Source organism: Hyla sarda, unplaced genomic scaffold (assembly GCF_029499605.1).
Source record: "Hyla sarda isolate aHylSar1 unplaced genomic scaffold, aHylSar1.hap1 scaffold_919, whole genome shotgun sequence".
NCBI classification, from domain to species: domain Eukaryota; kingdom Metazoa; phylum Chordata; class Amphibia; order Anura; family Hylidae; genus Hyla; species Hyla sarda.
Window position 1 is genome coordinate 79,178 of NW_026610948.1, and position 22,019 is coordinate 101,196.

Sequence of the window (22,019 nt, forward strand, 5' to 3'; positions counted from 1 at the left end):
TGGTATTGCAAAGGCAAAGACAAATGCTTCCAGCCATCCATTGCACTAATGGATTGGTCATCAGCTGGCTGTCTATGTCCCGCATCAATATAGACCAAAGTACAGAGGGTTAGGCTATGCTATTGTGCACCTACCTGATGCATCAGAAGGTGCGAGGCCCTTGCTAAATTCTGTGCACAGACTTTGAGATCTATACTTTAGACTGTATCTAAACCTGCTCCAACATGGACTGACATTCTGGCCTACTTTCAGCCGATGCGACTTGTCTGTCGCTGAACAGTCGCTTTTTATGTATTCAGCACCTATGTATAATGTTGTAAAAATGCTCTAGAAGCTAAAGTCGCAGAAATGTCACACATATTTGGCCTGCAACTTTCTGTGCGACAAATTCAGACAGGAAAAATCAGTATAAATCCTTAGAAAATTATCCCCCAGTGTCTCCATCTGCTGGCGGTATTGAATAAGCATTGCTGCACTGATGGGGTATGCATTAGACGAAAAAAAAGAAGAAAAAGAAGAATAATACGCCCAGAAAAGAGGCGAAAAGGAGAAAAACGTAAAAAAACGTGAAAAAAAAGTAAGAGGAAGAGAAGGGAAAAAAAGGTGGAAATGGGTTTAAAAGTGATTTCGGCGGAGAATATATATATATATATATATATATATATATATATATATATATATACGCGCACACACACACATATATATAAACGTATTCTCCGTTGAGATATTGCAGCCACTGCTGTGTCCAGGCCCAGGAGCCTTAGCACTGTGCTGTGATGTCACTCAATACCACTGACATCACTAGGTGTAAACAACATCTCTCCTTTGCTGTGTATGTGACTATGGAGCTGTTTGGTGATGTCGTCTATTATGGCCTTCATAGAAGCAACAGGAGATTGTTGCATCCATCTAGAACCCTCAGAACTACAGTGCTATGATGTCACTCACTTCCACAGGCCTTGCAGAGTGTAAACAACAACAACCCAGCTTTGTTGTGTATGTAACCATAGGGATTTGTGATGTCACCTAGAACCTTCACAGCAGCGACAGCTTTATGAGGAGCATCAGCACTGCTCTGCCTGAGCAGAACCATCACCGCCATAGGTTGTCAAATAACCCGGATTTAACCCACACAGGTAAGTCCAATGGGGTGCAGGCATGTCCTCTATGCTTACAGCTTCCCGTGGGTGTTGGTTTGATACCGTTTGGGGACAGCCAAGGAGGCATCTGCAGGCAACAAAGGTAGGTGTGTGCTTGTGTGTGTGTTTCCTATGCAGATCCTAAGCCCAGTGTCACATGCAAGTAGGAGGAGTAAGAAGGGTTCCTGGCAAATCCGGGTTATGGATTGCATTTAAAAAGGCCCCGTGGGAGTGCAATGGGCCCCTGTCTTGCTGCTTAGCAATAATGGTATGGGTTTAGGTTCTGCTGTGTGTACTGGTGGTTGACTGCCCCCCAGCCCAGAGTGTGCATGGAAAATTGTCTGGCAGCCTCCCTGACAGCAAGCAGTGATAGTGCCCATGAAGGGGACCTTGTTGGGCCCGCCCCTTTCACGGTTATCGCTTCTCGGCCTTTTGGCTAAGATCAAGTGTAGTATCTGTTCTTATCAGTTTAATATCTGATACGTCCCCTATCTGGGGACCATATATTAAATGGATTTTTGAGAACGGGGGCCGATTTCGAAGCTTGCTTCCGTCGCCCTATGCATTGACCCGATATGGCAGTATCTTCGGGTACAGTGCACCACCCCCTTACAGGGTTAAAAAGAAAGATTCCTACTTTCATTGCTACCTGCTTGCTGGCTAGCCAGCTAGCCAGCCCTGTGGGCCTTGCTGCTGCTGCTGCAGCCAAAAAACAAAAGGTGGTGCTGCTGCTGCTTCTGCTGCTTCTGCTTCTGCTTGTGTCTGGCCGCTGTTGGAGCGTCCAGGCACAGGACTTCTGCTGCTGCTGACTAAATGGCCTCCTTAATTGGATCATTTGAGTAGCCAGCACACCTGTGCAGGTAGGGCATGACATGATAGGCAGCTGCCTTGATAGCGGGTGGGTGCTGAATGTTCCTAATTGACAAAATAAGATTAATGCTTATGAAGAAATATAAAATCTCATCCCTTCCCCAATATCGCGCCACACCCCTACCCCTTAATTCCCTGGTTGAACTTGATGGACATATGTCTTTTTTCGACCGTACTAACTATGTAACTATGTAACATAACATGGGGGGGGTCTCCTGGCTGTTCACACAGGTGTGTCATTGCTGTACATTGACCATGCATTGCTTCTGTGGTATTGCAAAGGCAAAGACAAATGCTTCCAGCCATCCATTGCACTAATGGATTGGTCATCAGCTGGCTGTCTATGTCCCGCATCAATATAGACCAAAGTACAGAGGGTTAGGCTATGCTATTGTGCACCTACCTGATGCATCAGAAGGTGCGAGGCCCTTGCTAAATTCTGTGCACAGACTTTGAGATCTATACTTTAGACTGTATCTAAACCTGCTCCAACATGGACTGACATTCTGGCCTACTTTCAGCCGATGCGACTTGTCTGTCGCTGAACAGTCGCTTTTTATGTATTCAGCACCTATGTATAATGTTGTAAAAATGCTCTAGAAGCTAAAGTCGCAGAAATGTCACACATATTTGGCCTGCAACTTTCTGTGCGACAAATTCAGACAGGAAAAATCAGTATAAATCCTTAGAAAATTATCCCCCAGTGTCTCCATCTGCTGGCGGTATTGAATAAGCATTGCTGCACTGATGGGGTATGCATTAGACGAAAAAAAAGAAGAAAAAGAAGAATAATACGCCCAGAAAAGAGGCGAAAAGGAGAAAAACGTAAAAAAACGTGAAAAAAAAGTAAGAGGAAGAGAAGGGAAAAAAAGGTGGAAATGGGTTTAAAAGTGATTTCGGCGGAGAAATATATATATATATATATATATATATATATATATATATATATATATATACGCGCACACACACACATATATATAAACGTATTCTCCGTTGAGATATTGCAGCCGCTGCTGTGTCCAGGCCCAGGAGCCTTAGCACTGTGCTGTGATGTCACTCAATACCACTGACATCACTAGGTGTAAACAACATCTCTCCTTTGCTGTGTATGTGACTATGGAGCTGTTTGGTGATGTCGTCTATTATGGCCTTCATAGAAGCAACAGGAGATTGTTGCATCCATCTAGAACCCTCAGAACTACAGTGCTATGATGTCACTCACTTCCACAGGCCTTGCAGAGTGTAAACAACAACAACCCAGCTTTGTTGTGTATGTAACCATAGGGATTTGTGATGTCACCTAGAACCTTCACAGCAGCGACAGCTTTATGAGGAGCATCAGCACTGCTCTGCCTGAGCAGAACCATCACCGCCATAGGTTGTCAAATAACCCGGATTTAACCCACACAGGTAAGTCCAATGGGGTGCAGGCATGTCCTCTATGCTTACAGCTTCCCGTGGGTGTTGGTTTGATACCGTTTGGGGACAGCCAAGGAGGCATCTGCAGGCAACAAAGGTAGGTGTGTGCTTGTGTGTGTGTTTCCTATGCAGATCCTAAGCCCAGTGTCACATGCAAGTAGGAGGAGTAAGAAGGGTTCCTGGCAAATCCGGGTTATGGATTGCATTTAAAAAGGCCCCGTGGGAGTGCAATGGGCCCCTGTCTTGCTGCTTAGCAATAATGGTATGGGTTTAGGTTCTGCTGTGTGTACTGGTGGTTGACTGCCCCCCAGCCCAGAGTGTGCATGGAAAATTGTCTGGCAGCCTCCCTGACAGCAAGCAGTGATAGTGCCCATGAAGGGGACCTTGTTGGGCCCGCCCCTTTCACGGTTATCGCTTCTCGGCCTTTTGGCTAAGATCAAGTGTAGTATCTGTTCTTATCAGTTTAATATCTGATACGTCCCCTATCTGGGGACCATATATTAAATGGATTTTTGAGAACGGGGGCCGATTTCGAAGCTTGCTTCCGTCGCCCTATGCATTGACCCGATATGGCAGTATCTTCGGGTACAGTGCACCACCCCCTTACAGGGTTAAAAAGAAAGATTCCTACTTTCATTGCTACCTGCTTGCTGGCTAGCCAGCTAGCCAGCCCTGTGGGCCTTGCTGCTGCTGCTGCAGCCAAAAAACAAAAGGTGGTGCTGCTGCTGCTTCTGCTGCTTCTGCTTCTGCTTGTGTCTGGCCGCTGTTGGAGCGTCCAGGCACAGGACTTCTGCTGCTGCTGACTAAATGGCCTCCTTAATTGGATCATTTGAGTAGCCAGCACACCTGTGCAGGTAGGGCATGACATGATAGGCAGCTGCCTTGATAGCGGGTGGGTGCTGAATGTTCCTAATTGACAAAATAAGATTAATGCTTATGAAGAAATATAAAATCTCATCCCTTCCCCAATATCGCGCCACACCCCTACCCCTTAATTCCCTGGTTGAACTTGATGGACATATGTCTTTTTTCGACCGTACTAACTATGTAACTATGTAACATAACATGGGGGGGGTCTCCTGGCTGTTCACACAGGTGTGTCATTGCTGTACATTGACCATGCATTGCTTCTGTGGTATTGCAAAGGCAAAGACAAATGCTTCCAGCCATCCATTGCACTAATGGATTGGTCATCAGCTGGCTGTCTATGTCCCGCATCAATATAGACCAAAGTACAGAGGGTTAGGCTATGCTATTGTGCACCTACCTGATGCATCAGAAGGTGCGAGGCCCTTGCTAAATTCTGTGCACAGACTTTGAGATCTATACTTTAGACTGTATCTAAACCTGCTCCAACATGGACTGACATTCTGGCCTACTTTCAGCCGATGCGACTTGTCTGTCGCTGAACAGTCGCTTTTTATGTATTCAGCACCTATGTATAATGTTGTAAAAATGCTCTAGAAGCTAAAGTCGCAGAAATGTCACACATATTTGGCCTGCAACTTTCTGTGCGACAAATTCAGACAGGAAAAATCAGTATAAATCCTTAGAAAATTATCCCCCAGTGTCTCCATCTGCTGGCGGTATTGAATAAGCATTGCTGCACTGATGGGGTATGCATTAGACGAAAAAAAAGAAGAAAAAGAAGAATAATACGCCCAGAAAAGAGGCGAAAAGGAGAAAAACGTAAAAAAACGTGAAAAAAAAGTAAGAGGAAGAGAAGGGAAAAAAAGGTGGAAATGGGTTTAAAAGTGATTTCGGCGGAGAAATATATATATATATATATATATATATATATATATATATATATATATATACGCGCACACACACACATATATATAAACGTATTCTCCGTTGAGATATTGCAGCCGCTGCTGTGTCCAGGCCCAGGAGCCTTAGCACTGTGCTGTGATGTCACTCAATACCACTGACATCACTAGGTGTAAACAACATCTCTCCTTTGCTGTGTATGTGACTATGGAGCTGTTTGGTGATGTCGTCTATTATGGCCTTCATAGAAGCAACAGGAGATTGTTGCATCCATCTAGAACCCTCAGAACTACAGTGCTATGATGTCACTCACTTCCACAGGCCTTGCAGAGTGTAAACAACAACAACCCAGCTTTGTTGTGTATGTAACCATAGGGATTTGTGATGTCACCTAGAACCTTCACAGCAGCGACAGCTTTATGAGGAGCATCAGCACTGCTCTGCCTGAGCAGAACCATCACCGCCATAGGTTGTCAAATAACCCGGATTTAACCCACACAGGTAAGTCCAATGGGGTGCAGGCATGTCCTCTATGCTTACAGCTTCCCGTGGGTGTTGGTTTGATACCGTTTGGGGACAGCCAAGGAGGCATCTGCAGGCAACAAAGGTAGGTGTGTGCTTGTGTGTGTGTTTCCTATGCAGATCCTAAGCCCAGTGTCACATGCAAGTAGGAGGAGTAAGAAGGGTTCCTGGCAAATCCGGGTTATGGATTGCATTTAAAAAGGCCCCGTGGGAGTGCAATGGGCCCCTGTCTTGCTGCTTAGCAATAATGGTATGGGTTTAGGTTCTGCTGTGTGTACTGGTGGTTGACTGCCCCCCAGCCCAGAGTGTGCATGGAAAATTGTCTGGCAGCCTCCCTGACAGCAAGCAGTGATAGTGCCCATGAAGGGGACCTTGTTGGGCCCGCCCCTTTCACGGTTATCGCTTCTCGGCCTTTCGGCTAAGATCAAGTGTAGTTTCGGCTCACTTGGTCTGGCCAGAGGGTGTCTGGGGTACCCGGCTCCTTGGCCTTGGGGGATCGTCCTTCCTAACGGAGGGACTTCACCCCCTTGCTGCAATTGGGGAGCCGGCCTAGTCCCCGGACAACGGGGAGCGATCCCCTTTCACTGCCCACATTCTGTGGGGGAGTGTCTTTTGTTCCTGTTGGACGTGATTTTCTACAAGATGGCAGAAGAACCGGAGATGCCTGGAACCAGAGAAGAGGAGATGCCCTTTTTCGGGAGGATTAAAAATGGCGTTCGCATCCTGCTGAAGGACTCTGCTAAGAGAGGAAGAGGACTTTCTTTTGTAGTGGAGGACATGCTGTTTGGACTTCTGCACGTATCCAAGGTACAGATTCTGTCTATGCTGGAATTCCCCAAGAGGGGGTGTTATGACATAATCTTTGTCTCTGATGAAGATTGTGATTCATTTTGTAAGAAAGTGGATGCCTCTAAGACTCATGTAATCTGGGAAGGCGTGGAAGTTATTCCCCATTTTCCAGGGAAAGAAAAAATATTGACTGTAAGAATGTATAGTCCATATATCCCTGAAGAGGACATAGTTGTTTTTTTGGACCAGTTTTGTGAAGAGATTGTGCCTTTGGGTAAAGTATTTAACCAGTATGGGGTTTGGACAACAAAATGGAAGTTTAAAGTAAAATTTAGGGAGGAGGCGGGAGGGGGAACAGTGTTTCCTCCTTCCCGTTTCAAGATAGGTTCCATAAATGGGGACCTGTTTTTTGCTGGAATGCAGAATTTCTGCCGTAAGTGCAGACAATATGGACACCTGAAAGATGAATGTACGTATCTATGGTGTTATAAATGCCAGAAGGAAGGACATGGAACAGAGTCGTGTACCCAGAGGGGTAAATGTAATTTGTGTAACCAAAGTGGACATTTGTACGCAAATTGTCCAAAGAAGAAAAAGAAGAGAGAAGATGTGGGTTTGCTGCAAGATGAACCAGAAATTAATAAGAAGACTGGGCATTACTCTAAAAACTGCCCAGAAAAATCTGTGGCTATGGAGTTTGAAAGTGAAGTAAAGTTGAAGAGGAAGAAAAAAGAAGAAGAAAGTGGGAATGAGGCTTCTGAAGGGGAGCCAACAGAGGAATTGAAGAAAAGATTTCTTGGTGAATATTTTGTTGGTTTTTTGGGCGAGGTGCTGGACCAAGCCCCAAAGGAAGAAAGAGAAGTATTTGTGCAAGATTTACTAAAATTTAAAATAAAAGTGAACACTCGACTTGAAACTGCGAGGGAAAAAGTATTGCAGTCCTTAAAGCCTGATGTGGGACGCTTCATGGCGACCTACCAAGTGTCGCCATGGTTGGCAGTTCCAGTTAAAAAAGCTTTGAAGAGTGGAGCTCTTCAATTCGGATTAATTGATTATTTGGGAGTTTTTGCTTGGAGAAAAGGTTTGATTTTGGAATAAGGTTTATTTGAGTTTTTGTTGTTAGTTATGTTGTTTTAATTTGTTTTATTTTGGAAATAAATAAAAAAGTTACCTGATGATGAGCACAAAAATCTAGTTCACATAAGATCTTAGAACTATGATTTAGTTCTGAGGGAAACTTAAAAATCTGTTCTTATCAGTTTAATATCTGATACGTCCCCTATCTGGGGACCATATATTAAATGGATTTTTGAGAACGGGGGCCGATTTCGAAGCTTGCTTCCGTCGCCCTATGCATTGACCCGATATGGCAGTATCTTCGGGTACAGTGCACCACCCCCTTACAGGGTTAAAAAGAAAGATTCCTACTTTCATTGCTACCTGCTTGCTGGCTAGCCAGCTAGCCAGCCCTGTGGGCCTTGCTGCTGCTGCTGCAGCCAAAAAACAAAAGGTGGTGCTGCTGCTGCTTCTGCTGCTTCTGCTTCTGCTTGTGTCTGGCCGCTGTTGGAGCGTCCAGGCACAGGACTTCTGCTGCTGCTGACTAAATGGCCTCCTTAATTGGATCATTTGAGTAGCCAGCACACCTGTGCAGGTAGGGCATGACATGATAGGCAGCTGCCTTGATAGCGGGTGGGTGCTGAATGTTCCTAATTGACAAAATAAGATTAATGCTTATGAAGAAATATAAAATCTCATCCCTTCCCCAATATCGCGCCACACCCCTACCCCTTAATTCCCTGGTTGAACTTGATGGACATATGTCTTTTTTCGACCGTACTAACTATGTAACTATGTAACATAACATGGGGGGGGTCTCCTGGCTGTTCACACAGGTGTGTCATTGCTGTACATTGACCATGCATTGCTTCTGTGGTATTGCAAAGGCAAAGACAAATGCTTCCAGCCATCCATTGCACTAATGGATTGGTCATCAGCTGGCTGTCTATGTCCCGCATCAATATAGACCAAAGTACAGAGGGTTAGGCTATGCTATTGTGCACCTACCTGATGCATCAGAAGGTGCGAGGCCCTTGCTAAATTCTGTGCACAGACTTTGAGATCTATACTTTAGACTGTATCTAAACCTGCTCCAACATGGACTGACATTCTGGCCTACTTTCAGCCGATGCGACTTGTCTGTCGCTGAACAGTCGCTTTTTATGTATTCAGCACCTATGTATAATGTTGTAAAAATGCTCTAGAAGCTAAAGTCGCAGAAATGTCACACATATTTGGCCTGCAACTTTCTGTGCGACAAATTCAGACAGGAAAAATCAGTATAAATCCTTAGAAAATTATCCCCCAGTGTCTCCATCTGCTGGCGGTATTGAATAAGCATTGCTGCACTGATGGGGTATGCATTAGACGAAAAAAAAGAAGAAAAAGAAGAATAATACGCCCAGAAAAGAGGCGAAAAGGAGAAAAACGTAAAAAAACGTGAAAAAAAAGTAAGAGGAAGAGAAGGGAAAAAAAGGTGGAAATGGGTTTAAAAGTGATTTCGGCGGAGAAATATATATATATATATATATATATATATATATATATATATATACGCGCACACACACACATATATATAAACGTATTCTCCGTTGAGATATTGCAGCCGCTGCTGTGTCCAGGCCCAGGAGCCTTAGCACTGTGCTGTGATGTCACTCAATACCACTGACATCACTAGGTGTAAACAACATCTCTCCTTTGCTGTGTATGTGACTATGGAGCTGTTTGGTGATGTCGTCTATTATGGCCTTCATAGAAGCAACAGGAGATTGTTGCATCCATCTAGAACCCTCAGAACTACAGTGCTATGATGTCACTCACTTCCACAGGCCTTGCAGAGTGTAAACAACAACAACCCAGCTTTGTTGTGTATGTAACCATAGGGATTTGTGATGTCACCTAGAACCTTCACAGCAGCGACAGCTTTATGAGGAGCATCAGCACTGCTCTGCCTGAGCAGAACCATCACCGCCATAGGTTGTCAAATAACCCGGATTTAACCCACACAGGTAAGTCCAATGGGGTGCAGGCATGTCCTCTATGCTTACAGCTTCCCGTGGGTGTTGGTTTGATACCGTTTGGGGACAGCCAAGGAGGCATCTGCAGGCAACAAAGGTAGGTGTGTGCTTGTGTGTGTGTTTCCTATGCAGATCCTAAGCCCAGTGTCACATGCAAGTAGGAGGAGTAAGAAGGGTTCCTGGCAAATCCGGGTTATGGATTGCATTTAAAAAGGCCCCGTGGGAGTGCAATGGGCCCCTGTCTTGCTGCTTAGCAATAATGGTATGGGTTTAGGTTCTGCTGTGTGTACTGGTGGTTGACTGCCCCCCAGCCCAGAGTGTGCATGGAAAATTGTCTGGCAGCCTCCCTGACAGCAAGCAGTGATAGTGCCCATGAAGGGGACCTTGTTGGGCCCGCCCCTTTCACGGTTATCGCTTCTCGGCCTTTTGGCTAAGATCAAGTGTAGTATCTGTTCTTATCAGTTTAATATCTGATACGTCCCCTATCTGGGGACCATATATTAAATGGATTTTTGAGAACGGGGGCCGATTTCGAAGCTTGCTTCCGTCGCCCTATGCATTGACCCGATATGGCAGTATCTTCGGGTACAGTGCACCACCCCCTTACAGGGTTAAAAAGAAAGATTCCTACTTTCATTGCTACCTGCTTGCTGGCTAGCCAGCTAGCCAGCCCTGTGGGCCTTGCTGCTGCTGCTGCTGCAGCCAAAAAACAAAAGGTGGTGCTGCTGCTGCTTCTGCTGCTTCTGCTTCTGCTTGTGTCTGGCCGCTGTTGGAGCGTCCAGGCACAGGACTTCTGCTGCTGCTGACTAAATGGCCTCCTTAATTGGATCATTTGAGTAGCCAGCACACCTGTGCAGGTAGGGCATGACATGATAGGCAGCTGCCTTGATAGCGGGTGGGTGCTGAATGTTCCTAATTGACAAAATAAGATTAATGCTTATGAAGAAATATAAAATCTCATCCCTTCCCCAATATCGCGCCACACCCCTACCCCTTAATTCCCTGGTTGAACTTGATGGACATATGTCTTTTTTCGACCGTACTAACTATGTAACTATGTAACATAACATGGGGGGGGTCTCCTGGCTGTTCACACAGGTGTGTCATTGCTGTACATTGACCATGCATTGCTTCTGTGGTATTGCAAAGGCAAAGACAAATGCTTCCAGCCATCCATTGCACTAATGGATTGGTCATCAGCTGGCTGTCTATGTCCCGCATCAATATAGACCAAAGTACAGAGGGTTAGGCTATGCTATTGTGCACCTACCTGATGCATCAGAAGGTGCGAGGCCCTTGCTAAATTCTGTGCACAGACTTTGAGATCTATACTTTAGACTGTATCTAAACCTGCTCCAACATGGACTGACATTCTGGCCTACTTTCAGCCGATGCGACTTGTCTGTCGCTGAACAGTCGCTTTTTATGTATTCAGCACCTATGTATAATGTTGTAAAAATGCTCTAGAAGCTAAAGTCGCAGAAATGTCACACATATTTGGCCTGCAACTTTCTGTGCGACAAATTCAGACAGGAAAAATCAGTATAAATCCTTAGAAAATTATCCCCCAGTGTCTCCATCTGCTGGCGGTATTGAATAAGCATTGCTGCACTGATGGGGTATGCATTAGACGAAAAAAAAGAAGAAAAAGAAGAATAATACGCCCAGAAAAGAGGCGAAAAGGAGAAAAACGTAAAAAAACGTGAAAAAAAAGTAAGAGGAAGAGAAGGGAAAAAAAGGTGGAAATGGGTTTAAAAGTGATTTCGGCGGAGAAATATATATATATATATATATATATATATATATATATATATATATATATATACGCGCACACACACACATATATATAAACGTATTCTCCGTTGAGATATTGCAGCCGCTGCTGTGTCCAGGCCCAGGAGCCTTAGCACTGTGCTGTGATGTCACTCAATACCACTGACATCACTAGGTGTAAACAACATCTCTCCTTTGCTGTGTATGTGACTATGGAGCTGTTTGGTGATGTCGTCTATTATGGCCTTCATAGAAGCAACAGGAGATTGTTGCATCCATCTAGAACCCTCAGAACTACAGTGCTATGATGTCACTCACTTCCACAGGCCTTGCAGAGTGTAAACAACAACAACCCAGCTTTGTTGTGTATGTAACCATAGGGATTTGTGATGTCACCTAGAACCTTCACAGCAGCGACAGCTTTATGAGGAGCATCAGCACTGCTCTGCCTGAGCAGAACCATCACCGCCATAGGTTGTCAAATAACCCGGATTTAACCCACACAGGTAAGTCCAATGGGGTGCAGGCATGTCCTCTATGCTTACAGCTTCCCGTGGGTGTTGGTTTGATACCGTTTGGGGACAGCCAAGGAGGCATCTGCAGGCAACAAAGGTAGGTGTGTGCTTGTGTGTGTGTTTCCTATGCAGATCCTAAGCCCAGTGTCACATGCAAGTAGGAGGAGTAAGAAGGGTTCCTGGCAAATCCGGGTTATGGATTGCATTTAAAAAGGCCCCGTGGGAGTGCAATGGGCCCCTGTCTTGCTGCTTAGCAATAATGGTATGGGTTTAGGTTCTGCTGTGTGTACTGGTGGTTGACTGCCCCCCAGCCCAGAGTGTGCATGGAAAATTGTCTGGCAGCCTCCCTGACAGCAAGCAGTGATAGTGCCCATGAAGGGGACCTTGTTGGGCCCGCCCCTTTCACGGTTATCGCTTCTCGGCCTTTTGGCTAAGATCAAGTGTAGTATCTGTTCTTATCAGTTTAATATCTGATACGTCCCCTATCTGGGGACCATATATTAAATGGATTTTTGAGAACGGGGGCCGATTTCGAAGCTTGCTTCCGTCGCCCTATGCATTGACCCGATATGGCAGTATCTTCGGGTACAGTGCACCACCCCCTTACAGGGTTAAAAAGAAAGATTCCTACTTTCATTGCTACCTGCTTGCTGGCTAGCCAGCTAGCCAGCCCTGTGGGCCTTGCTGCTGCTGCTGCAGCCAAAAAACAAAAGGTGGTGCTGCTGCTGCTTCTGCTGCTTCTGCTTCTGCTTGTGTCTGGCCGCTGTTGGAGCGTCCAGGCACAGGACTTCTGCTGCTGCTGACTAAATGGCCTCCTTAATTGGATCATTTGAGTAGCCAGCACACCTGTGCAGGTAGGGCATGACATGATAGGCAGCTGCCTTGATAGCGGGTGGGTGCTGAATGTTCCTAATTGACAAAATAAGATTAATGCTTATGAAGAAATATAAAATCTCATCCCTTCCCCAATATCGCGCCACACCCCTACCCCTTAATTCCCTGGTTGAACTTGATGGACATATGTCTTTTTTCGACCGTACTAACTATGTAACTATGTAACATAACATGGGGGGGGTCTCCTGGCTGTTCACACAGGTGTGTCATTGCTGTACATTGACCATGCATTGCTTCTGTGGTATTGCAAAGGCAAAGACAAATGCTTCCAGCCATCCATTGCACTAATGGATTGGTCATCAGCTGGCTGTCTATGTCCCGCATCAATATAGACCAAAGTACAGAGGGTTAGGCTATGCTATTGTGCACCTACCTGATGCATCAGAAGGTGCGAGGCCCTTGCTAAATTCTGTGCACAGACTTTGAGATCTATACTTTAGACTGTATCTAAACCTGCTCCAACATGGACTGACATTCTGGCCTACTTTCAGCCGATGCGACTTGTCTGTCGCTGAACAGTCGCTTTTTATGTATTCAGCACCTATGTATAATGTTGTAAAAATGCTCTAGAAGCTAAAGTCGCAGAAATGTCACACATATTTGGCCTGCAACTTTCTGTGCGACAAATTCAGACAGGAAAAATCAGTATAAATCCTTAGAAAATTATCCCCCAGTGTCTCCATCTGCTGGCGGTATTGAATAAGCATTGCTGCACTGATGGGGTATGCATTAGACGAAAAAAAAGAAGAAAAAGAAGAATAATACGCCCAGAAAAGAGGCGAAAAGGAGAAAAACGTAAAAAAACGTGAAAAAAAAGTAAGAGGAAGAGAAGGGAAAAAAAGGTGGAAATGGGTTTAAAAGTGATTTCGGCGGAGAAATATAGATATATATATATATATATATATATATATATATATATATATACGCGCACACACACACATATATATAAACGTATTCTCCGTTGAGATATTGCAGCCGCTGCTGTGTCCAGGCCCAGGAGCCTTAGCACTGTGCTGTGATGTCACTCAATACCACTGACATCACTAGGTGTAAACAACATCTCTCCTTTGCTGTGTATGTGACTATGGAGCTGTTTGGTGATGTCGTCTATTATGGCCTTCATAGAAGCAACAGGAGATTGTTGCATCCATCTAGAACCCTCAGAACTACAGTGCTATGATGTCACTCACTTCCACAGGCCTTGCAGAGTGTAAACAACAACAACCCAGCTTTGTTGTGTATGTAACCATAGGGATTTGTGATGTCACCTAGAACCTTCACAGCAGCGACAGCTTTATGAGGAGCATCAGCACTGCTCTGCCTGAGCAGAACCATCACCGCCATAGGTTGTCAAATAACCCGGATTTAACCCACACAGGTAAGTCCAATGGGGTGCAGGCATGTCCTCTATGCTTACAGCTTCCCGTGGGTGTTGGTTTGATACCGTTTGGGGACAGCCAAGGAGGCATCTGCAGGCAACAAAGGTAGGTGTGTGCTTGTGTGTGTGTTTCCTATGCAGATCCTAAGCCCAGTGTCACATGCAAGTAGGAGGAGTAAGAAGGGTTCCTGGCAAATCCGGGTTATGGATTGCATTTAAAAAGGCCCCGTGGGAGTGCAATGGGCCCCTGTCTTGCTGCTTAGCAATAATGGTATGGGTTTAGGTTCTGCTGTGTGTACTGGTGGTTGACTGCCCCCCAGCCCAGAGTGTGCATGGAAAATTGTCTGGCAGCCTCCCTGACAGCAAGCAGTGATAGTGCCCATGAAGGGGACCTTGTTGGGCCCGCCCCTTTCACGGTTATCGCTTCTCGGCCTTTTGGCTAAGATCAAGTGTAGTATCTGTTCTTATCAGTTTAATATCTGATACGTCCCCTATCTGGGGACCATATATTAAATGGATTTTTGAGAACGGGGGCCGATTTCGAAGCTTGCTTCCGTCGCCCTATGCATTGACCCGATATGGCAGTATCTTCGGGTACAGTGCACCACCCCCTTACAGGGTTAAAAAGAAAGATTCCTACTTTCATTGCTACCTGCTTGCTGGCTAGCCAGCTAGCCAGCCCTGTGGGCCTTGCTGCTGCTGCTGCAGCCAAAAAACAAAAGGTGGTGCTGCTGCTGCTTCTGCTGCTTCTGCTTCTGCTTGTGTCTGGCCGCTGTTGGAGCGTCCAGGCACAGGACTTCTGCTGCTGCTGACTAAATGGCCTCCTTAATTGGATCATTTGAGTAGCCAGCACACCTGTGCAGGTAGGGCATGACATGATAGGCAGCTGCCTTGATAGCGGGTGGGTGCTGAATGTTCCTAATTGACAAAATAAGATTAATGCTTATGAAGAAATATAAAATCTCATCCCTTCCCCAATATCGCGCCACACCCCTACCCCTTAATTCCCTGGTTGAACTTGATGGACATATGTCTTTTTTCGACCGTACTAACTATGTAACTATGTAACATAACATGGGGGGGGTCTCCTGGCTGTTCACACAGGTGTGTCATTGCTGTACATTGACCATGCATTGCTTCTGTGGTATTGCAAAGGCAAAGACAAATACTTCCAGCCATCCATTGCACTAATGGATTGGTCATCAGCTGGCTGTCTATGTCCCGCATCAATATAGACCAAAGTACAGAGGGTTAGGCTATGCTATTGTGCACCTACCTGATGCATCAGAAGGTGCGAGGCCCTTGCTAAATTCTGTGCACAGACTTTGAGATCTATACTTTAGACTGTATCTAAACCTGCTCCAACATGGACTGACATTCTGGCCTACTTTCAGCCGATGCGACTTGTCTGTCGCTGAACAGTCGCTTTTTATGTATTCAGCACCTATGTATAATGTTGTAAAAATGCTCTAGAAGCTAAAGTCGCAGAAATGTCACACATATTTGGCCTGCAACTTTCTGTGCGACAAATTCAGACAGGAAAAATCAGTATAAATCCTTAGAAAATTATCCCCCAGTGTCTCCATCTGCTGGCGGTATTGAATAAGCATTGCTGCACTGATGGGGTATGCATTAGACGAAAAAAAAGAAGAAAAAGAAGAATAATACGCCCAGAAAAGAGGCGAAAAGGAGAAAAACGTAAAAAAACGTGAAAAAAAAGTAAGAGGAAGAGAAGGGAAAAAAAGGTGGAAATGGGTTTAAAAGTGATTTCGGCGGAGAAATATATATATATATATATATATATATATATATATATATATATATACGCGCACACACACACATATATATAAACGTATTCTCCGTTGAGATATTGCAGCCGCTGCTGTGTCCAGGCCCAGGAGCCTTAGCACTGTGCTGTGATGTCACTCAATACCACTGACATCACTAGGTGTAAACAACATCTCTCCTTTGCTGTGTATGTGACTATGGAGCTGTTTGGTGATGTCGTCTATTATGGCCTTCATAGAAGCAACAGGAGATTGTTGCATCCATCTAGAACCCGCAGAACTACAGTGCTATGATGTCACTCACTTCCACAGGCCTTGCAGAGTGTAAACAACAACAACCCAGCTTTGTTGTGTATGTAACCATAGGGATTTGTGATGTCACCTAGAACCTTCACAGCAGCGACAGCTTTATGAGGAGCATCAGCACTGCTCTGCCTGAGCAGAACCATCACCGCCATAGGTTGTCAAATAACCCGGATTTAACCCACACAGGTAAGTCCAATGGGGTGCAGGCATGTCCTCTATGCTTACAGCTTCCCGTGGGTGTTGGTTTGATACCGTTTGGGGACAGCCAAGGAGGCATCTGCAGGCAACAAAGGTAGGTGTGTGCTTGTGTGTGTGTTTCCTATGCAGATCCTAAGCCCAGTGTCACATGCAAGTAGGAGGAGTAAGAAGGGTTCCTGGCAAATCCGGGTTATGGATTGCATTTAAAAAGGCCCCGTGGGAGTGCAATGGGCCCCTGTCTTGCTGCTTAGCAATAATGGTATGGGTTTAGGTTCTGCTGTGTGTACTGGTGGTTGACTGCCCCCCAGCCCAGAGTGTGCATGGAAAATTGTCTGGCAGCCTCCCTGACAGCAAGCAGTGATAGTGCCCATGAAGGGGACCTTGTTGGGCCCGCCCCTTTCACGGTTATCGCTTCTCGGCCTTTTGGCTAAGATCAAGTGTAGTATCTGTTCTTATCAGTTTAATATCTGATACGTCCCCTATCTGGGGACCATATATTAAATGGATTTTTGAGAACGGGGGCCGATTTCGAAGCTTGCTTCCGTCGCCCTATGCATTGACCCGATATGGCAGTATCTTCGGGTACAGTGCACCACCCCCTTACAGGGTTAAAAAGAAAGATTCCTACTTTCATTGCTACCTGCTTGCTGGCTAGCCAGCTAGCCAGCCCTGTGGGCCTTGCTGCTGCTGCTGCAGCCAAAAAACAAAAGGTGGTGCTGCTGCTGCTTCTGCTTCTGCTTGTGTCTGGCCGCTGTTGGAGCGTCCAGGCACAGGACTTCTGCTGCTGCTGACTAAATGGCCTCCTTAATTGGATCATTTGAGTAGCCAGCACACCTGTGCAGGTAGGGCATGACATGATAGGCAGCTGCCTTGATAGCGGGTGGGTGCTGAATGTTCCTAATTGACAAAATAAGATTAATGCTTATGAAGAAATATAAAATCTCATCCCTTCCCCAATATCGCGCCACACCCCTACCCCTTAATTCCCTGGTTGAACTTGATGGACATATGTCTTTTTTCGACCGTACTAACTATGTAACTATGTAACATAACATGGGGGGGGTCTCCTGGCTGTTCACACAGGTGTGTCATTGCTGTACATTGACCATGCATTGCTTCTGTGGTATTGCAAAGGCAAAGACAAATGCTTCCAGCCATCCATTGCACTAATGGATTGGTCATCAGCTGGCTGTCTATGTCCCGCATCAATATAGACCAAAGTACAGAGGGTTAGGCTATGCTATTGTGCACCTACCTGATGCATCAGAAGGTGCGAGGCCCTTGCTAAATTCTGTGCACAGACTTTGAGATCTATACTTTAGACTGTATCTAAACCTGCTCCAACATGGACTGACATTCTGGCCTACTTTCAGCCGATGCGACTTGTCTGTCGCTGAACAGTCGCTTTTTATGTATTCAGCACCTATGTATAATGTTGTAAAAATGCTCTAGAAGCTAAAGTCGCAGAAATGTCACACATATTTGGCCTGCAACTTTCTGTGCGACAAATTCAGACAGGAAAAATCAGTATAAATCCTTAGAAAATTATCCCCCAGTGTCTCCATCTGCTGGCGGTATTGAATAAGCATTGCTGCACTGATGGGGTATGCATTAGACGAAAAAAAAGAAGAAAAAGAATAATACGCCCAGAAAAGAGGCGAAAAGGAGAAAAACGTAAAAAAACGTGAAAAAAAAGTAAGAGGAAGAGAAGGGAAAAAAAGGTGGAAATGGGTTTAAAAGTGATTTCGGCGGAGAAATATATATATATATATATATATATATATATATATATACGCGCACACACACACATATATATAAACGTATTCTCCGTTGAGATATTGCAGCCGCTGCTGTGTCCAGGCCCAGGAGCCTTAGCACTGTGCTGTGATGTCACTCAATACCACTGACATCACTAGGTGTAAACAACATCTCTCCTTTGCTGTGTATGTGACTATGGAGCTGTTTGGTGATGTCGTCTATTATGGCCTTCATAGAAGCAACAGGAGATTGTTGCATCCATCTAGAACCCTCAGAACTACAGTGCTATGATGTCACTCACTTCCACAGGCCTTGCAGAGTGTAAACAACAACAACCCAGCTTTGTTGTGTATGTAACCATAGGGATTTGTGATGTCACCTAGAACCTTCACAGCAGCGACAGCTTTATGAGGAGCATCAGCACTGCTCTGCCTGAGCAGAACCATCACCGCCATAGGTTGTCAAATAACCCGGATTTAACCCACACAGGTAAGTCCAATGGGGTGCAGGCATGTCCTCTATGCTTACAGCTTCCCGTGGGTGTTGGTTTGATACCGTTTGGGGACAGCCAAGGAGGCATCTGCAGGCAACAAAGGTAGGTGTGTGCTTGTGTGTGTGTTTCCTATGCAGATCCTAAGCCCAGTGTCACATGCAAGTAGGAGGAGTAAGAAGGGTTCCTGGCAAATCCGGGTTATGGATTGCATTTAAAAAGGCCCCGTGGGAGTGCAATGGGCCCCTGTCTTGCTGCTTAGCAATAATGGTATGGGTTTAGGTTCTGCTGTGTGTACTGGTGGTTGACTGCCCCCCAGCCCAGAGTGTGCATGGAAAATTGTCTGGCAGCCTCCCTGACAGCAAGCAGTGATAGTGCCCATGAAGGGGACCTTGTTGGGCCCGCCCCTTTCACGGTTATCGCTTCTCGGCCTTTTGGCTAAGATCAAGTGTAGTATCTGTTCTTATCAGTTTAATATCTGATACGTCCCCTATCTGGGGACCATATATTAAATGGATTTTTGAGAACGGGGGCCGATTTCGAAGCTTGCTTCCGTCGCCCTATGCATTGACCCGATATGGCAGTATCTTCGGGTACAGTGCACCACCCCCTTACAGGGTTAAAAAGAAAGATTCCTACTTTCATTGCTACCTGCTTGCTGGCTAGCCAGCTAGCCAGCCCTGTGGGCCTTGCTGCTGCTGCTGCAGCCAAAAAACAAAAGGTGGTGCTGCTGCTGCTTCTGCTGCTTCTGCTTCTGCTTGTGTCTGGCCGCTGTTGGAGCGTCCAGGCACAGGACTTCTGCTGCTGCTGACTAAATGGCCTCCTTAATTGGATCATTTGAGTAGCCAGCACACCTGTGCAGGTAGGGCATGACATGATAGGCAGCTGCCTTGATAGCGGGTGGGTGCTGAATGTTCCTAATTGACAAAATAAGATTAATGCTTATGAAGAAATATAAAATCTCATCCCTTCCCCAATATCGCGCCACACCCCTACCCCTTAATTCCCTGGTTGAACTTGATGGACATATGTCTTTTTTCGACCGTACTAACTATGTAACTATGTAACATAACATGGGGGGGGTCTCCTGGCTGTTCACACAGGTGTGTCATTGCTGTACATTGACCATGCATTGCTTCTGTGGTATTGCAAAGGCAAAGACAAATGCTTCCAGCCATCCATTGCACTAATGGATTGGTCATCAGCTGGCTGTCTATGTCCCGCATCAATATAGACCAAAGTACAGAGGGTTAGGCTATGCTATTGTGCACCTACCTGATGCATCAGAAGGTGCGAGGCCCTTGCTAAATTCTGTGCACAGACTTTGAGATCTATACTTTAGACTGTATCTAAACCTGCTCCAACATGGACTGACATTCTGGCCTACTTTCAGCCGATGCGACTTGTCTGTCGCTGAACAGTCGCTTTTTATGTATTCAGCACCTATGTATAATGTTGTAAAAATGCTCTAGAAGCTAAAGTCGCAGAAATGTCACACATATTTGGCCTGCAACTTTCTGTGCGACAAATTCAGACAGGAAAAATCAGTATAAATCCTTAGAAAATTATCCCCCAGTGTCTCCATCTGCTGGCGGTATTGAATAAGCATTGCTGCACTGATGGGGTATGCATTAGACGAAAAAAAAGAAGAAAAAGAAGAATAATACGCCCAGAAAAGAGGCGAAAAGGAGAAAAACGTAAAAAAACGTGAAAAAAAAGTAAGAGGAAGAGAAGGGAAAAAAAGGTGGAAATGGGTTTAAAAGTGATTTCGGCGGAGAAATATATATATATATATATATATATATATATATATATATATATATACGCGCACACACACACATATATATAAACGTATTCTCCGTTGAGATATTGCAGCCGCTGCTGTGTCCAGGCCCAGGAGCCTTAGCACTGTGCTGTGATGTCACTCAATACCACTGACATCACTAGGTGTAAACAACATCTCTCCTTTGCTGTGTATGTGACTATGGAGCTGTTTGGTGATGTCGTCTATTATGGCCTTCATAGAAGCAACAGGAGATTGTTGCATCCATCTAGAACCCTCAGAACTACAGTGCTATGATGTCACTCACTTCCACAGGCCTTGCAGAGTGTAAACAACAACAACCCAGCTTTGTTGTGTATGTAACCATAGGGATTTGTGATGTCACCTAGAACCTTCACAGCAGCGACAGCTTTATGAGGAGCATCAGCACTGCTCTGCCTGAGCAGAACCATCACCGCCATAGGTTGTCAAATAACCCGGATTTAACCCACACAGGTAAGTCCAATGGGGTGCAGGCATGTCCTCTATGCTTACAGCTTCCCGTGGGTGTTGGTTTGATACCGTTTGGGGACAGCCAAGGAGGCATCTGCAGGCAACAAAGGTAGGTGTGTGCTTGTGTGTGTGTTTCCTATGCAGATCCTAAGCCCAGTGTCACATGCAAGTAGGAGGAGTAAGAAGGGTTCCTGGCAAATCCGGGTTATGGATTGCATTTAAAAAGGCCCCGTGGGAGTGCAATGGGCCCCTGTCTTGCTGCTTAGCAATAATGGTATGGGTTTAGGTTCTGCTGTGTGTACTGGTGGTTGACTGCCCCCCAGCCCAGAGTGTGCATGGAAAATTGTCTGGCAGCCTCCCTGACAGCAAGCAGTGATAGTGCCCATGAAGGGGACCTTGTTGGGCCCGCCCCTTTCACGGTTATCGCTTCTCGGCCTTTTGGCTAAGATCAAGTGTAGTATCTGTTCTTATCAGTTTAATATCTGATACGTCCCCTATCTGGGGACCATATATTAAATGGATTTTTGAGAACGGGGGCCGATTTCGAAGCTTGCTTCCGTCGCCCTATGCATTGACCCGATATGGCAGTATCTTCGGGTACAGTGCACCACCCCCTTACAGGGTTAAAAAGAAAGATTCCTACTTTCATTGCTACCTGCTTGCTGGCTAGCCAGCTAGCCAGCCCTGTGGGCCTTGCTGCTGCTGCTGCAGCCAAAAAACAAAAGGTGGTGCTGCTGCTGCTTCTGCTGCTTCTGCTTCTGCTTGTGTCTGGCCGCTGTTGGAGCGTCCAGGCACAGGACTTCTGCTGCTGCTGACTAAATGGCCTCCTTAATTGGATCATTTGAGTAGCCAGCACACCTGTGCAGGTAGGGCATGACATGATAGGCAGCTGCCTTGATAGCGGGTGGGTGCTGAATGTTCCTAATTGACAAAATAAGATTAATGCTTATGAAGAAATATAAAATCTCATCCCTTCCCCAATATCGCGCCACACCCCTACCCCTTAATTCCCTGGTTGAACTTGATGGACATATGTCTTTTTTCGACCGTACTAACTAT

At 45.6% G+C, this 22,019-nt stretch overlaps 9 non-coding genes across 9 annotated transcripts; all 9 read left to right on the plus strand.

Moving 5' to 3' along the window:
* Positions 1 to 1,555: 1,555 nt before the first annotated feature.
* LOC130349605 (U2 spliceosomal RNA) lies at positions 1,556 to 1,746 on the plus strand. The gene has a single exon (XR_008886895.1). It is a non-coding gene; the product is annotated as a U2 spliceosomal RNA (small nuclear RNA).
* Positions 1,747 to 3,838: 2,092 nt separating this feature from the next.
* On the plus strand, positions 3,839 to 4,029 carry LOC130349606 (U2 spliceosomal RNA). Its single transcript, XR_008886896.1, has one exon. It is a non-coding gene; the product is annotated as a U2 spliceosomal RNA (small nuclear RNA).
* A 3,683-nt stretch (positions 4,030 to 7,712) lies between these two features.
* Positions 7,713 to 7,910, plus strand: LOC130349570 (U2 spliceosomal RNA). Its single transcript, XR_008886865.1, has one exon. It is a non-coding gene; the product is annotated as a U2 spliceosomal RNA (small nuclear RNA).
* Positions 7,911 to 9,996: 2,086 nt separating this feature from the next.
* On the plus strand, positions 9,997 to 10,187 carry LOC130349607 (U2 spliceosomal RNA). Its single transcript, XR_008886897.1, has one exon. It is a non-coding gene; the product is annotated as a U2 spliceosomal RNA (small nuclear RNA).
* Positions 10,188 to 12,284: 2,097 nt separating this feature from the next.
* LOC130349609 (U2 spliceosomal RNA) lies at positions 12,285 to 12,475 on the plus strand. The gene has a single exon (XR_008886899.1). It is a non-coding gene; the product is annotated as a U2 spliceosomal RNA (small nuclear RNA).
* Positions 12,476 to 14,565: 2,090 nt separating this feature from the next.
* On the plus strand, positions 14,566 to 14,756 carry LOC130349611 (U2 spliceosomal RNA). Its single transcript, XR_008886900.1, has one exon. It is a non-coding gene; the product is annotated as a U2 spliceosomal RNA (small nuclear RNA).
* Positions 14,757 to 16,844: 2,088 nt separating this feature from the next.
* On the plus strand, positions 16,845 to 17,035 carry LOC130349612 (U2 spliceosomal RNA). The gene has a single exon (XR_008886901.1). It is a non-coding gene; the product is annotated as a U2 spliceosomal RNA (small nuclear RNA).
* A 2,068-nt stretch (positions 17,036 to 19,103) lies between these two features.
* On the plus strand, positions 19,104 to 19,294 carry LOC130349613 (U2 spliceosomal RNA). The gene has a single exon (XR_008886902.1). It is a non-coding gene; the product is annotated as a U2 spliceosomal RNA (small nuclear RNA).
* Positions 19,295 to 21,382: 2,088 nt separating this feature from the next.
* Positions 21,383 to 21,573, plus strand: LOC130349614 (U2 spliceosomal RNA). The gene has a single exon (XR_008886903.1). It is a non-coding gene; the product is annotated as a U2 spliceosomal RNA (small nuclear RNA).
* Positions 21,574 to 22,019: the final 446 nt, after the last annotated feature.